The sequence below is a fragment of the Zalophus californianus genome, chromosome 4 (genome assembly GCF_009762305.2).
Source record: "Zalophus californianus isolate mZalCal1 chromosome 4, mZalCal1.pri.v2, whole genome shotgun sequence".
In the NCBI taxonomy this organism is placed as follows: Eukaryota; Metazoa; Chordata; class Mammalia; order Carnivora; family Otariidae; genus Zalophus; species Zalophus californianus.
The window spans coordinates 136,553,468-136,571,630 of record NC_045598.1 but is presented as its reverse complement, the minus strand read 5'-3'; the positions used below and the strand labels follow the sequence as shown (position 1 = coordinate 136,571,630).

Here is an 18,163-nt window from a genome sequence, read left to right as displayed (position 1 = left end):
TGGTCAACTTATCTCCAACAAAACAGGAAAGAATATTCAATGGAAAAAAGACAGTCTCTTCAACAAATGGTGTTGGGAAAACTGGACAGCCACATGCAGAAGAATGAAACTGGACCACTTTCTTACACCATACACAAAGATAAACTCAAAATGGATGAAAGACCTAAATGTGAGGCAGGTATCCATCAAAATCCTAGAGGAGAACATAGGCAGCAACCTCTTTGACCTTGGCCTCAGCAACTTCTTGCTTAGTCATATCTCCAGAGGCAAGGGAAACAAAAACAAAAATGAACTATTGGGACTTCATCAGGATAAAAAGCTTTTGCACAGCAACGGAAATAATCAACAAAACTAAAAGGCAACCTATGGAATGGGAGAAGATACTCACAAATGATATATCAGATAAAAGGCTAGTATCCAAAATCTATAAAGAACTTATCAAACTCAACACCCAAAAAACAAAGAATCCAGTCAAGAAATGGGCAGAAGATATGAACAGACATTTCTCCAGACATCCAAATGGCTATCAGACACCTGAAAAAAATGCTCAATATCACTCAGCATCGGGGAAATACAAATCAAAACCACAAAGAGATACCACCTCACCCCAGGAAGAATGACCAAAATTAACAACTAATGAAACAACAGATGTTGGCGAGGATGTGGAGAAAGGAGAACCATCTTACACTGTTGGTGGGGAACGCAAACTGGTGCAACCACTCTGGAAAACAGTATGGAGGTTCCTTAAAAAGTTAAAAATAGAACTACCCTACAACCCAGCAATTGCACTACTAGGGATTTATCCAAAGGATACAAACATAGTGATTCGAACAGGCACATGCACCCCAATATTTATAGCAGCAATGTCCACAAGAGCCAAACTATGGAAAAAGCCCAGATGTCCATTGACAGATTAAGGGATAGAGAAGATGTGGTTTACACACACACACACACACACACACACACACACACACACACACACACACACACAAAATGGACTATTACTCAGGCATCAAAAAGAATGAAATCTTGCCATTTGCAATGACGTAGATGGAACTAGAGTGTATTATGCTAGGTGAAATAAGTCAGTAAGAGAAAGACAAATACCATATGACTTCACTCATATGTGGAATTTAAGAAACAAAACAGATAAACATATGGGGAAGGGAAGGAAAAATAAAATAAGATAAAAACAGAGAGGGGAGGCAAACCATGAGTTTGTTCTTAACTAAGAGAAATTCTTAACTACAGAAAACAAACTGAGGGTTGCTGGTGCGGAGGAGGGTGGGGGGATGAGGTAACTGAGTGATGGGCACTAAAAGAAGGCATTTGATGTAACGAGCAGTGGGGGTTATATACAACTAATGAATCAATAAATTCTACCCCTGAAACTAATAATATATACTAACTAAATTAAATTTAAATGAAAAATTTTAAAAAATCATTTCTATTTTGGGCACCCTAGTTTAGCTATCTTTGTTTTGCATAGTCCCTTTTTTTTAAACAGGGATACACATTTTTACATGGTCACAATTATAGCAAACATACAGTCTTTCTTTATCCCTTCCACTATTTTCAATAGTGAAAGCATTTTCCATATATATGGCTTGGGGATTATTTTAATTTTAAAGAATATATGACATTTAGTGGCTATAATCCACATTTAATTTAATAAGTTCCCTATTAGTAGCTATTTAATTTGTGATCACCCCCCCTTTTCACAGATAAATTCCCAAGTAATATTATTATGAATATGCATTTTTCTCCTAAGGAATTATTTCTTTAGTATAATTTAATAAGAGTGAGACAAGGGTTATGATTTGTTTGGCTTGCATTTACAGTATTTATAAAAATGTAAAACTGAATGTGTTTAGATGAGGCATTTACAGTATTTATAAAAATGTAAAACTGAATGTGTTTAGGTGAGGCATATATGGTATCCTGTTTCCACTGCCTTCCCTCAGGCCACACTGCACATATACATTACTTGTGTGACCCTTGAAAGCATTCAAATTTTTGACTCCTGGAGTAGGGGGTCAAAGATATAAGTATTTTTATAACTTTCAATAACTATGATCATTTCACTCCTCAAAACCAATTATACCTATATTTTTGTTTTATTTTTTTAAGTAAACTGTATGCTCAATGTGGGGCTTGAACTCAACCCTGAGATCAAGAGTTGCATGCTCTACCAACTGAGCCAGACAAGTACCCCCAATTATACCTATATTTCAATATCGCCAACTTTCATCCATTTGAATGCTTTCTACATGCTAGATGCTGTGTAGGCACTGGGTTACACAATGATGAAATAAGACAATGAACAGGGAGTTACAATAAGGTGTGATATAATAGATGTTGGAATAGGGTGCTAGGGGAACTCATGAGAAGGGTATAAACCAGCCTTCCCCAAATAGTCATTGTTGGGAAAGGGATAGCAGGCAGATGAAATATAGAGGAAGGAGAATTCCATGCAAAGAGAGTACTACATACAATGGCCTAGCAAATATAAAGCAAAGCATATCTTAAGTATGATGAGAATGTAGAAAGTGAGGTTAGTGTTGAAAGACATGAATATATATATACTATATATTGAATGAATATATAAATATATATACACACATATATATATTTACCAGTTTTATATTAACATTGCCATCTTTAGGTGTCATTTAATATTTTTTTTCTAATGTATTAACAAATTATAATGATGTTTTTAATATGCACTGCATCTGAGAACATCAAATTCCTGGCATAATGAAAAGTGGCACAAAGATTAGGAAACTCACCAGCACTTGAAAGAAGACAGGCTTGTGTGGTTTGACAGCAGCATGGGCCTAGTGTAGAAGAGGTGTTGATGGAACTGTAGCAATAGGTGGGAACAGTTGAAGTATCTGAAGTGCCAGGCTAAGCAGTGTATTTTGGATTTTTCAACAGTCAATGAAATGACAGAGAATGTCAGAGGAAACAAAATCATAATGAAAGTTAACACTGGCTCTCTTATTTAAAGCTAAATTCAGAATATTCTGGTTTTAGCACTTGAAAACAATGTCCAGTTAATTGAAGGAGGAAAACTACATCCATTAAGAGATTCTCTCATTCTGATTATCCCTGGCATCCCCCATGCCAGCCTCTAGGCCTAAACTGTAACACTTCTGTGAAGGTATAGACAAAATAAAAACATCTTGTTTTGTTTCACTTTAGTGCAAACGATATAGAAGAAACACCAAAAGAATTTATGAAATGATAAGAGAAAATAACTGGGAAACAGGGAGTGTGAGAAATATATAAAGAGTCTGGTTTGCAAAGAACTAGTTTATTCTTTATAAATAATTGATAGCCTAGAGTCCATGGAACTTTACACTGGACTCCAAGCATCTGTTAACCTATGAAATAATATGTAAGACATTGTGTGCATTTGTATAGTCTATGTATAAAGGATGGAAAAGGACCTTTACAAACAGAAAAGAAATTCTTGCTGTTGTGTATTATGCAAGCCAAAAGCAGATGGGGCAGTTTGGCAGAAAATAATACTATAAGGGATATAAACAATTTGGTCCAAGTACACAGCTCTCAGGTTTGTGTTGAAAGAGTTGTGCTACATTATTTAAAAGTAAATTTTAGAATGTCTGGAACAAGAGTTCTTTCCCCAGTGTTCAAGACACAGAGGGTTTCTGACAATCTCTTTGAAATCACACTGAAAATTCTGTGCACATGTATATGTGTATATATATTTTCTGAAAAGTCATTAAAAGGTTCAAAAGCCCTTCGATGGCACTTTCTCATTCCATTTCTGTGCTGGGTCTCCCATTTCTTTCTTTTTTTTTTTTAAATGTTTTATTTATTTATTCATGAGAGTCAGAGAGAGAGAGAGAGAGAGAGAGGCAGAGGCAGAGGGAGAAGCAGGCTCCCCACCTGGCAGGGAGCCCGATGCGGGACTCGATCCCAGAACCCTAGGATCATGACCTGAGCCAAAGGCAGATGCTTAACCATCTCAGCCACCCAGGCGCCCCTAGGTCTCCCATTTCTGAAGGTAGAAATTCCAGCTTCTGAGACCTAAATCAGCAGGTGGTGGGAGACCCCTCTCCAACATTCTGCATCTTTGAAGTGTCCTTAAGCGAAGCAAGCAGCCATCTAATTATGCACATCATTACTGTATTTTAGAAGATTAACAGATGGGGAAGAAATGGTAAGTAGACAAGTGACTATTATAAGGGCCAAGGTGAAATGTAACAGAATTTAAATGATGATGGTATGAATGGGGATACAAAAGTAAGGATGGGAAGGAGAGACAACTTGGTATTTGCTCCTGTTAAAAAAGAACACACCCAAAATTGAGTCACTTGGGCTAAGCCCTATGTCAGTAAACCAAGACTTAATATCTACCTAACCTAACTGCAGTTTCAACCTCTCCTAGGAATATAATCTTAACCAGACAGCCTGAAATTTCCTGGTCAGCACTAGTGAGGTAATCCACCCTGCCTTCCCCCAAAGGAATGTGACCTTGCCTGAAATAATCCTTTCTTTTATGATTTCCCTGTTCTACCCCTTTCTGCCTTTAAAAATCTTTCCTTTCCAGCAACTCTTGGAGTTCCCTTCTATTTGCTACTTGGGATGCTGCCTGATTCATGGCTTGCTGAATAAACCCAATTAGATCTTCAAATTTCCTCAACTGTATTTTTTTTTAACAGCACATACCACAACATTTTTTATTTATTATTTATTTTTTAAAAGGTTTATTTATTTACTTTGAGAGACTGAGAATGAGAGAGAGAGAAGGAGTACATGAGAGGGGGGAGGGTTAGAGGGAGAAGCAGGCTCCTTGCCGAGCAGGGAGCCCAGTGCGGGACTCGATCCCAGGACTCCAGGATCATGACCTGAGCCGAAGGCAGTCGCTTAACCAACTGAGCCACCCAAGCGCCCCGACATACCACAACATTTTTTAAACCTAGGTTGTCATTCAGTGTTTGGAAAACAAATTGTTGTTTTAAAATTGTCACTAACTGGGAAAAGAATGAAACAAGAGACTCAGTACCTCGTGTATAATAGGAAGATAATATATTTTGGAAAAAGGCATAGCTACAAATTTTAGTATTAGCCATATATTAATTGCAGAACAGACAGGAGTTGGACTTTTATATTACAAATGTTTACAATATTTGAACTTCCAGTTATCTCAAGTTCATTAGACCCCTGATTATTGTTGCACTGGAGTCCTAGAAGTTTGAATTTTGAGATACAGATGAAAAATGAGGTCATGGCATAGATAAAGAGAGATGATGAAACTATAAAAATGATAAGGAGCTTAGCGAACCATAGTTGACCTCATTCAGGAAGGTGTAAGTGGGCACTGTTTCTGGAGGATACAACAGTGACTTGAAGAGAGAGGGCCAACATTACTTCCTAATATTAAATTCAAATTAGGGGAGGACAGAGAAGGTAGAATAATAATCAGAAAGTGAAATAAATGTAAGGAGCAGATTGGCTTTCTTGTACTAGAGAAAGAGAAAGCTAAATTTCTGTTGGAAATGGTAGGGGAATCATTTGAAAAACCCAAATTTTGGGATGCCTGGGTGGCTCAGTTGTTAAGTATCTGTCTTCAGCTCAGGTCATGATCCCAGGGTCCTGGGATGGAGCCCCGCATCGGGCTCCCTGCTCCGTGGGAAGCCTGCTTCTTCCCTCTCCCACTCCCCCTGCTGTGTTCCCTCTCTTGCTGTGTCTCTCTCTATCAAATAAATAAATAAAGTCTTAAAAAAAAGGAAAAAAAAAGAAAAATCCAAATTTCAATTGAACTGAGGAGGTCAGAAAATATTAAGAATAAAGAAAACTTAGTCTATTCATGAGGAACATGGAAGTTAGAGTTAGTAAAAACCAGTGTTAAAACATGTCTTTGCCACTCATCATTTGAATAATTCTGGACTAACCAGGAAAAAATATGAACTATATTTCACATTAAGTTAATGTTGAGGAAAGTAATATATATTTATGTAAAGTATAATACAGATGGTAATTTGCAGTACCAACTTTTGTTCAATAATGGGAACAAAAAGTTCACATTAAAATATATAGAGAAAATTACAAAATCATCTACCCATTTAAAGGAAAGCAGCATTAGCCTTTTCTTAAAAAGTCCTGAAAGTTAAAGACAAAAAGCATGAAATGTAAATTATTCACTGAGGTTTCTGAAGTAGTTAGAAAGTCTGAAACAAAAGGAGATTACGTTTGGGGTGCCTGGCTGGCTCAGTAGGTAGAGCATGTGGCTCTTGATCTTGAGGTCATGGGTTCAAGCCCCATGTTGGGCACAGGGCTTACTTAAAAAAAAAGAGCGATTATGTTTAACAAGGATGTGTTACTGTTCAATGCAATGGTTAAAGAAATAGAAAAGTTCAGTGGAAATACTCTTCCATTGAACTTTCCCAGGCAGGCAGCTGTAGTACCAAGGAAGCCAGTATCTGCCCCTCATTTCCCTTGAATAGGGGTTAACTTCTTCTAGGAGGCTTACACTTCATGGTTAAGAGCCTGGGGTTGAACCCTTTGTGCCTGGAATCCTAGACCTGCCCACTTGCTAACTATACTTTTGACAAAGTACTTACCTTCTCTAGGTCTCTTTATTTTTATTTGTAAAATGTGGGCAATACTTATGAATTGAATACTGAAAAAATTAATTAGTATGTATTTAAGTTCTCAATAAATGGTGACTAAAGGGGCGCCTGGGTGGCTCAGTGGCTAAGAGTCTGCCTTCAGCTCAGATCATGATCTTGGCCCGGGATCGAGCTGTGCATCAGGCTCCCTGCTCAGTGGGAAGCCTGCTTCTCCCTCTCCCTCTGCTGCTCCCCCTGCTTGTGTTGTTACCTCTGCCGCTGTCTCTCTCTGTCAAATCAATCAATCAATCAATCAATCAATCTTTTTAAAAAATGGTGACTAAGAATGGTGACTATTTGTCATCGTAGGAATTTGGAAAGCTAGATGGAGATAGTAGATGGATTCATCAGGGAAATGCAAGAATGTTAAGGTTAGGCTGAATTGGGTTAGAACGAACCCTTTCAATAGGGCGCCTGGGTGGCTCAGTCATTAAGCGTCTGCCTTCGGCTCAGGTCATGATCCCAGAGTCCTGGGATCGAGCCCCACATTGGGGCTCCCTGCTCCGCGGGAAGCCTGCTTCTCCCTCTCCCACTCCCCCTGCTTGTGTTCCCTCTCTCACTGTGTCTCTCTCTGTCAAATAAATAAATAAAATCTTAAAAAAAAAAAAAAAAAGGAATGAACCCTTTCAAGAAAGGTAACAACTGAAAGGTGTCCTCCTTCCCCTTCAGTTGCCAGAAAAAAGAGGTGAGGTTAATAGGAGAGAACAGGTTGAAAACTTCTATTTCTTTTCTTTAAATTGAATGTAATTTTAATTCTTTTTTAAAAAATTTTATTTATTTATTCATGAGAGACAGAGAGAGGAAGGGAGAGAGAGAGAGACAGAGGCAGAGGGAGAAGCAGGCTCCCAAAGAGCAGGGAGTCCGATGCGGGACTTGATCCCAGGACTCCGGAATCATGCATGACCTGAGCTGAAGGCAGACGCTTAACCATCTGAGCCACCCAGGCACCCTGTAATTTTAATTCTTTTAGGAAGGGCACAGCTTCTCCAACTTGCCACAGGCCTCTTCTCTCTTACCTGTGCCCTGGCCTAATTTGCTTGGCCCTATGGGCATCTGAGTAAAGGAAGCACGTTTGAAATGTTTCACACACAAAAACAGAAGAAGCTATTAAATACTACCATCCAAAAGAGATGCAGATATATATTTATGTGTGTCTGTGGGTCTATTTGTTCAATACCTCTCTTAACAAGAGCTTTGAAGAGAGACTTCTCATCCTCTCTGACACTTGTTTGAGCCAGGGACAGCAGCAGGGGTAGCAGAGAAATCTCAGACTGAAAGACAACCCACCAATACTCACAGGGACCTACATTCCTATTTCTTACTTTTTCCTACCATTAGAGCTCTCAAAGAAGTTTGAGAGCCTTTCATTGCCTTTTTCATTCATTCCTTCCATGTATCTCCCACAATCAGGTTTACATATTTTACTTCATTTTCTTCTGTGGTGTCATAATTGCAAAAATGAAGTGAACTTGGTTCATTCTTCCCTCTTCTTGACCCCAGTGAACTATGAAACCAGTAAATATTTTTCCTCTTTCTCTCTCTTTTTTTTTAAAGATTTTATTTGTTTATTTGACAGAGAGAGACACAGCGAGAGGGAACAGAAGCAGCGGGAGTGGGAGAGGGAGAAGCAGGCTTCCCGCGGAGCAGGGAGCCCGATGCGGGCCTCCATCCCAGGACCCTGGGATCATGACCTGAGCTGAAGGCAGACGCTTAATGACTGAGCCACCCAGACACCCCTTTTCCTCTTTCTCTTATCCAGCAATCCACCCTGTAGGATATGAAATCCTACAATGTGTAAGACAAAATTTTTCTCTTACAATATATTGAATTGTGTATATACAAATCTTCACATTCATTATAGATATATAATATTTATTATTCATTATCTATTTATTATATTCATTTACATATATAAAATGAATGTGGATATTAATTTTATCCCTAAAAACTTAAACCTTCCAGGTAACAAATATTTTTGTCTTTGTGAGCTATCTAGGTCTGTATCGAATACTCTGCTTTTTTTTTTTCTTTTTCTTTTCTAACAACGGTCTAAAAAAGTAATAACCATTCTTAGCTCAAGCATGGAATTGGCCTGGAGGCCATAGCTTATTTACTGCTGCTTTAAAATAACTAGTTCAAGGAATACACAACAAAACTAAGTAGTCAGTTACTCATGTTCTATATTGCACATTTTTAATGCAGGTGAGAGACAAGTACTACAGTGAGAATATACTTATACCAGTTCCCAAGAAATACAAGAACCTAGGTAAATTGAGTCTAATTATTTATGAATAAACCAGGCAAGTTCTTATCTCCTGGTTCATGTCTCTGAGTCTCCCTTTTCTTGCTTTGTACAAACTGTCATTCCCGACAGTGATTCCTTGCTTACACTGAGGTAGAATTCTCATTTTTACGTTAGCTCTAGCCTTCTGAGAAAGGGATTGTTGTACTTTATTTTCTCAATCTCTTATCATATACAGCCTTTCTTCTTTGATATAACAAAAATGTTACTGTTGAGAAAGCTATTTGCTTTGCCTGCTAGTTGATCTCACCAACCTTTTCCTGTGCATTTTCTATACTATGTTTAATCAACTTAAATTACTCACAGTTGATTTCCAGGCCTAACCAATAGACCACTTCTGCCTTTCAATACTCACTCACCTTATTTCCCTGCACTTTTTCTTTTGGTCTATCATACAGATTTCCTGTATTTAAGTGTCTTGTTAATATTATGCATAAGACACTCATAGATACAGGAGAAACAGATGTAATGCCTTTTTGCCAAAGCAAACACTCTCATTCACAAAGCACAGTTGTTTCTTCTCAATTGTGTGCATGATCTGTCTGCTGGGATGGGTGATTACTATCTTCAAACATGTAAGACTAAGTTACATACCAGCTGAACATCTCCAAATTCTGCCTATCTCCCAGGCTATAAACTTTAGAACAAGCTTTGATCTTTAAGCATCTATTACGGTCTGAATGTCTGTGTATCCACCAAATTTGTATGTTGAAATCCTAAAGTCCAATGTGATAGCATTAGTAGATGGGGCCTTTGGAAGTTGCCGAAGTCATGAGGGTGGAACCATCATGAATGGCATTAGTGCCTTATAAGAGAGGCTCCAAAGAGATCATTTGCCCCTTCTACCATAGGAGGACATAGGGAGAAGGTGCCAGCTTACGAACTCCAAAGAAGACCCTTAACAGAAGGTGACCATGCTGGCACCTTGATCCTGGACTTCCCAACCTCCAGAACTGAGAGCAATAAATTGCTGGTGTTTAGACCCAGTTGGTGGTATTTTGTTGAAGCAGCAAAATCGGACTGAGACAGAATCTTTCTCTCCCCTAGGGGAATAGTTTCTAATAGTAAAATTAATGTATTACCTCAGCACATACCAAGTGATGCCCTGATGAGGTAACGTCCAGAAACAGGTTTTCTAAAGAGTTTTATCATGATCTACTACCACATACCTGAGAGATACACTTTCATTAGTATTAGAAGCTTCATATGGCTGTGGTTTTCTTCATGGCAGTGTGGACACCAGCACCTTACTACCTCAATCTAAGTGAGCTTAGATGCCTCTCTCCTTGTCCTTGTTTGGGAATTACTCTAGTTTTGAGACTTGGACTTAGTTGATCTTCAGACTGGTTATGGTCATAAGTATCTATTCTCTTGACTTTCAGGAACATTACTTATCACTCTCATATCCCAGGGCAATTTTACAAGGTGTAAGGCAAGAAAGAGTATCTTAACATGATGAGAGGGAAAAAAAAAAAAGGAGGATTGTTGTTCATTTATTCAACATTTATGAGTAGTTGACATGTGCCAGGCATTCAGGCATTATGCTAGAAATAGTGAACAGACCCTGTTTTCAAGTGGTTCATAGTAAAGTTGGCATGACTTTCAACTAGACAGACAATATAATGAGTAGGTTAAGTGCCAGGATAAGGGTTAGGGTCAGAAGGGGGACACAGAGAAAGAACAGGTTTATCATGAAATACTTTTGGAGAACAGGACATCTGACTCATTTTTTAAAGAAAACACAGGAGTGTGAAAAACAACAAAAATGTTCAGAAATGAACGTTCAAGGCAGAGGCAATAGCATGCATAATGAGCAACCATGCTTCTAAAGAACAGCCAATGGTTAAGTAAAACTGAAGTATAAGAGCCATTTGAGTAAGTAGCACAAGAGATGCCAAAATCTACAGTGAAAAATCTACTGTAAGAATATATTACCCTTCAGGGCACCCGGCTGGCTTAGTCAGGAGAGCATCTGACTCTTGATCTCAGGGTTGTGAGTTTGAGCCCTACACTGGGTGTAGAGATTACTCAAATAAATAAAACTTAAAAAAAAAAAAAGGATATATCACCTTTTTTTCTTTCATTCTAGAAATATTTACTGAGTGGCTCTTATATGCAAGTGATTGTTATAGGTTCTGCAATGAAAAACCAAGACCTTATCATCATGGAATTTGCATTCTAACTGTGAAAGAGACAATTTAAATAAACCAGTACTAAAATATATTGTCTGTCAGATGGAAACAATGTAAGGAGAAAAATATGTCAGGGATGGGATAAGATCATGTGTGTGTTAATGTGTGCAAGGGTAAATGTTGCACTTGCATGTTCATGTGCAAAAGTTATTTTTTATAGGATGATCAAGCCCTCACTAATGAGGTGGCATTTGAGCGACTTGAGGGTATTTTTATCCTATTATTATACCCTCTATTATAAAATTCTAGTTGTACGCATATGAATTTTCTAGAACATTCCCAGCAGATAAAATTGTAAATGCAAGGGATGGGCGAATGCTGTGTTTTGAAAGCACAGCAAGGAGGTTAGTGTTCCTGGTGTGGAAACCTTAAAAAGAATAGTGGATAAAGTGGAGAGCCCGTGGCAGTAGAGGGGGTACAGATTAGATGGGGCTTTTTAGAGAGTCTCTTTAAGTACTTGTACCCTTGTAGCTCTCCCCTCTTAGGGAGAGAAAAGGAAATGTCTAGCTCCAGGCAGTAAAGAACAGGTATTTGGTATTTTTAACTAAATACTCAAAGCTTAAAAGCCTAAAATCTTCATGGAGAGAGAGATTTTGCTAAATTTTTATAGCTTTTTTTAAAACTACATCAGAGTAATAGATGAATAAATCCAAAGAATTGTCAATGTAGGGAAAGTACCATCAGGATTTGTGTGTTTTGTTTTGCTTTGTTTTTTTTTTTAATAACAGAGAAGAGAAATAACCATCATTACTTTGAATCTGAAAAAAACTGGAGCAAAGAGAGGCTAAATGGCTTATAAAACTGTAAACCTTGGCCTAAGACTGGAAGAGTAGGAGTGCTGTACAGGCTGCCCTAGGCCAATCACCCACTCAGAGGAGGGCCATTTACTTTCAATTGGCTCCCCAGGGCAGGAGCAATTATCTTCCCAACAACTTGGACAGCTCTGTAAACAAGACAGAGGCTGGTTTCAGAGGTCTCATTCCTCTTCCCGAATCTCCAAACCCTTTTATTTATTTATTTTTTAAAGATTTATTTATTTATTTTGAGAGAGTGAGAATGAGAGAGAGAGAGAGAGAGTACATGAGAGCGGGGAGGGTTAGAGGGAGAAGCAGGCCCCTCGCCGAGCAGGGAGCCCGATGTGGGACCCGATCCCGGGACTCCAGGATCATGACCTGAGCCGAAAGCAGTTGCTTAACCAACTGAGCCACCCAGGCGCCCTCCAAACCCTTTTAACTTGAGCAGTGGTTCATCAAATGTATACCAGCGAAAAGTATTTCCTGGGAACTTGTTAGAAATGCAAATTACCAGGTGGAGGCCCCAAAATCATTGTTTTGACAAGCCTGAGAGAGACAGAGAGCCAGAAAGAAAAGGTGGGGGAGGGAGGGCAAGGAGGAGGAGGTGGGAATGCCCAGGAAATTGTGCTGGAAAGTGAATCCAAATAGCTTTTTATTTTGGGTTTTTGCCATGGTAATTTACAAATGATTGTAAATAACCACAAATTGAAACATGTAGTTACTTTAAGGTCTCTTTAGCAGAAATCAATCTTATATTGTGGCAGTTCTCCTATACTCTGGTCTATTACTTGATAGGTCATTTCCTCACAGGGATGACTAACAGCAATTCAACAGAAAATGCTCTTTATATTTAAACAGCACTTTCTATTCCAAGATGTCAAAATGATTGACGAGTAGTGAAATGTAGCTCGCTAATTTTCTCAACCCCATGGCAGTAAATAGTCAACATCTACCACCACCACTGTTTACTGGTGATTTCTTGGCAAGGAAGGTTAAAATACCTTGGCTGTCTGTTGGAAGTCAGTGGCTGGAGAAAATATCGTTCATTTTGGATACCATAGGGCAATAGTTGATGGAATACTCACTGAGTTCTATTATTACATCCCAAGGATAGATAACTACTCATCAAGGAGAAAGCCCAAAGAACATTCTTATACTTTAATTAAAACTGTTTTTTGAAAAATCACATAATGATGGTAAGAATGCTACTCAAATCCCTGTTACTTTTGGTTGCCTAGAATTAATGCCACTTGAAGAATAAGAAGCAAAGGCTCATTACATTGGAGAATTCTTGAGAACCACAACTGCTTTAGTCATCCTTGATTCCCCAGTTCCCAGTACAGTATTTGGAATAGTATATGTGATCAGTAACTATTTTTTTGAATGTATGGTGCATAAATAAGTCAAGATACTTTTAGAGTCGGAAACTACCTGTCAGGAGAAAAAGTAGTTTAAAAACTACTAAATTCTCAAAACCTAGTGTGGGATGAACGCTGATAAAAACTTGACCATGCCCTGTCACTGCATATGATTCTGTGACACCAACAGCTACTAACTGATGTGGGAAACAAAGGCAGAAGAAAAATTATTAAATTTCCTTACTACCTACAGCCCATTGATAAGTCCTTGAAACAGGCAGAATGACATTCCTCTAGGAACTCAGCAGTCTCGATGTTGACACTTTGCTAAGGGCTAAAGGCAATCCCAGCCGGATGCCTCCCCCCAAGATCCTGTAAGCCTACTTCAACATATAAAAATTCTTTTGGAAACTTCCCTTATCTCTATGCCCCAAGATGCATGTTGGCAATCGTCCCCCAAGCATATGACCCACCGATATACATCTAAAGAGTCATGTGACTGAGTTTTTACTAAACAGTTATAAATGACCTTTCCTAACAATAGCTATTCCCCTCAGGACCCTGGAAACCTTGTTTCCAATATAGCCAAGAGACTTAACACTATCCCTAACCCCTCCCAACGTGAAAATATATAATGGGGCCACTCCTCATGACCCCAGTGCAGCTCTTTCTACCCACGGGTCCTGTCCCCATGCTTTAATAAAACCACCTTTTGCACCACAGACTTCTCAAGAATTCTTTCTTGGCCATTGGCTTAGAACCCTAATGTCTTTTCCTACATCACCAACCAATCAAAAAAAGTTTCAGAATTCAAATTTGGGTATGTTTTCAAGATGAAGATTCCCCTTACCTACCATTTCTTATGATAAAACTTGGAAGCCTAGAATCAACAGACAATACACTGGTTTGTGACTTAAAATTGGAAAGTTTTATCCCATTTTGGAGGTGTGAAATAAAACTGATGCACAAATATTAGAACTTTCCTTAATGAAAAAACCTAATTTCCAAAGTACTGAAGGTTGGTTTCTCAAAATATTAAAATGACCACAGGTCATAAGCCAAGGCACCCTATATTTTTTAAAAAATAAGGGACCATAGGGACACCTGGCTGGCTCCATTGGTGGAGCATGTGACTCTTGATCTCCAGATCGTGGTTCAGGCCCCACGTTGGGTGTAGAGATTGCTTAAAAATAAAATGAAAAAAAAAAAAGAGAGAGACTGGAAAGTTGCACAATTACTGTTAATGATTTGTTGACTTTGAAAAAAATTGTTTGTTTTAAATAACACAAAGTTCAACTAGACTGACTATATATTACTAATCTTAAACTTCCTGTGTTAGATTTGTTCTATCCCCAAAATGCCAACCATGCATATTAAAGCTGAGATTTGTTTTTTGTGTATGATTTCTGTATCCCTTTCCTGTTTGAATTTTATCCTTTTTTTTTTTTTTTTTTTTAAGATTTCATTTATTTATTTGACAGAGAGAGAGAGACAGCGAGCGAGGGAACACCAGCAGGGGGAGTGGGAGAGAGAGAAGCAAGCTTCCCCTAAGCAGGGAGCCCAATGCCCGGCTCGATCCCAGGACCCCAGGATCATAACCTAAGCCCAAGGCAGATGCTTAAGGACTGAGCCACCCAGGTGCCCCCGAATTTTACCCTTTCTTAACAATCTTGCTGAAAATCAGTGTGATTTATAACCAACCACTCTGTTTAGCACTCTATCACCAGTACCTAGGATAGTGGCTAGTACATAACAAATAATACAGTTTCTAAATCACTTTGATGAAAATATACTTACCTGGCTTTAAGTACTTGAAGACAGAAATAGTTTCTAACTGCAAAACAACATATGAATAATCCAGAGTAAATGTTAACTATAAATACAAATTATCTATTAAGATACAGAACACACCAGGGGCGCCGGGGTGGCTTAGTCCTTAGGCGTCTGCCTTCGGCTCAGGTCACGGTCCCAGGGCCCTGGGATCGAGCCCCGCATCGGGCTCCCTGCTCCGCAGGAAGCCTGCTTCTCCCTCTCCCACTCCCCCTGCTTGTGTTCCCTCTTGCTAAGTCTCTCTCTGTCAAATAAATAAAATCTTAAAAAAAAAAAAAAAGATACAGAACACATTTGGAATTACTTCCTGATAATCCTGAATTCAGAGCTATGGTAAAGACTTCCTTGAGGCATGTTACCATTTTCTGAGTACATACTGAAGGAAGAAGCTGACAAGAGAATATCTAAGATTTTCCAGGCTCCAACAGAGCTTGACTCAATTGCATGGATAGAGCCTATAAAAGACAGAAGGGTCATTGTCTGCTGGATTAAGAACCCGTGGCTGCAAAGCATGCAAGAGGGAGGAGATTGAGATCTAGGTTTCAAGGATCCTTACCCTACTTATCTGGTCATAGGATCAAATTATAGGCAAGTAAGAATGTGAGAACCATTTCTGTGTACCTTTAAACATAGAGTAACAATAAAATGTGGCTCAATGAACAGCCCATTCAATCTGACCAATCAGAATAATTCCTCCTTTCTTGATAGAATAATTCTGGTGGAAATGAACAGAGGTAGGCACGGGATGGGAAGGGGGTGCTTTCCTTCTGTTACAGATTCTAAACTTTCTTTAATTTTCCTATGGTTTAAGCTCAACTTAAAATCTTACTAAAACTTATGGGCTTTTTTAAAATTAAAATGAAATAAGCTGAGTGCTGAGGGTGAAAAAAAAAACCCGGATAATAATTTTAAGATAGATTTATTGCTGTGGAAATTACCAGAATTGTTTTTGTTCCAAATATGAGACTGCCATAACATTTCAATTATGATTATTAGTAAATAGAAATTCACCGGCTGTGTCCATCTGCTAATATCAGAGACTTCACCTGAGAAAATTTAAAATTATTTATTGTATTGAAAATGCTACAAGATCCTAACTGAACTTCATTATGTAGCACACAGTTAACAAACCGGCAGAATTTTGACATCTCTCCTGCCTTCAGCTCTTCCTCCTTTACCTCCTCCCCTCCCTTTCTTTCCACAAGTAAGTAAATGGGCATATAACAAACAGTAGGGATCAAAACCCTTATATTCATTACAGGGGTTGGGAATGTGGACTCTCTCAATAACAGGTTTTAGATACTTTAAACTGGTTTTAAATACTTTATCTGTACCTTACTAGTTCTGTGACCATGGATAACTTAATCACTTTGTGTTTCTGTTTGCCTGTCTGTAAAACAGGTAGCAATAGTGTCTACCTCTTAGGATTATTGTGAGGGAGAACAGTTAGCACAGAGTAAGCAAAATAAGTATCATTTTTTACTTCTCTGAATATGTAAAACATTTAGTATTTGGATCCATAGTCTCAAAATCTATTATTCATTGATGTGAATGGCTGATTAGTTAAATGGAGGGGGAAAAATGCTATAGTAACTATTCCTTTAGTTTCTCAATTTTATTTTTTTTAACTGAAAACCAGAATCACTATTTCCTGGTATCATCTGTTATTGATAAACAGTTCAAAACCATAATGTTGTTTCTGAGAAGACAATGAATATTTGAAATGAAGGGAACTAAGAAATAGTAGAAAATAAACTTTTTGATTTTACTAACCCCCCAAATGAAATTAATGGTGATATACATGAAAACTACAGAAAAGTCATACAAAAAGAACCTCAGAATAGTTGGAATTCAAATGACAGCAAATGACTAATTCTTAAATCAAGAACCCTTCACTAAAATTGAAAACATAAATGCTTTCTTTTTCTTGCTTTCTTGTAGGAGGTGAAAGAGTACTCGGTAGGTGTCAGACTATTTTAAAAAACAGATTATAGTGGTGATGTTTCAGAAGCACAAAAGTCCTGAGGCAGATCTTATAAATGACTTGTTTAAAATACTTTTATACTTAATAGAAACCTAGTAGAAATAAAATAAAAGTGTCCAATGTAGTTACAGAAGAGAATTTTCTGTGAATTTTAGTTATTAACTTTTAAAATGATAGATTATATGGCCAAGTGCTCCAATTAGGTTGCAAATTATACAAATAATGTTCTAGTTTGAAGCAAAATTACTACTTAACTTTCACCTAGTGTGTGTGTAAATAAAATGATACAATCTCATGAATGTTAGCATTGTGTCAATGAAACTAGATTTGTGTATTATTTAACCCAAATAAGCCATCAGCATCATCCATGTTTATTAAGCAATGCAATCCTTTAAGTAGAAGGCATGGTTCTCTAGAAAAGAAGTTGATAATGGCAAAACATAAACTGGAATCTGGTGAAAATAGACAATAGAGTTTGTTGGTTTGTTTGTTTTTAAATTAAACCTAGGAGCTTATTTAACCTGACCACCTCTTTGAGTTGATGAAAGTAATCCATGTAGATTTTCCTGGTTCAGGCTCCAGTGAAGTCTACAGGCAAATTTATAAGTAGGAACAGATCTAAGCCTATTTCCATTTTCCTGCTTACCCTTATACATGTCTAGTTCTTGTGGCATCTAGGAAAGCACTAGATTGACCATGGCATGAAGCAAATCTGAATTCTGGCCCTGCTACTTAATAACTCTGTGTACTGCTTAAGTGGGCAAACTGCTAAACTTCATGAACTTCTGTTTTTCCCCTTTGCAAAAGGAAGATAATCGTTGCTCTACCAACTTTGGAGAGTTAGGATAATCCAATGAGAGAATGGATACAAAAATGCATTGAAAGTATACAGTACTTTTAAAAAAATTTATCACTGTTATTTCAGGATGAGGGAAAACTTCCCTTCTAATGTGAACTTTCAGAAATCTATATAAAAATTGAACATTTCAGCAACACTTGGCAATGTTTAGATGTTACAAAACACATCCAAACCAGCATATTTCTTCTTAAACAGTTAAGTAA

General features: G+C 37.9%; 1 protein-coding gene across 2 annotated transcripts in view; it reads right to left on the bottom strand.

Moving 5' to 3' along the window:
• Positions 1 to 18,163, bottom strand: part of PKIA (cAMP-dependent protein kinase inhibitor alpha) — a 92,538-nt gene that overhangs the window by 60,106 nt on the left and 14,269 nt on the right. The gene's annotated exons all lie outside the window — the stretch shown is intronic.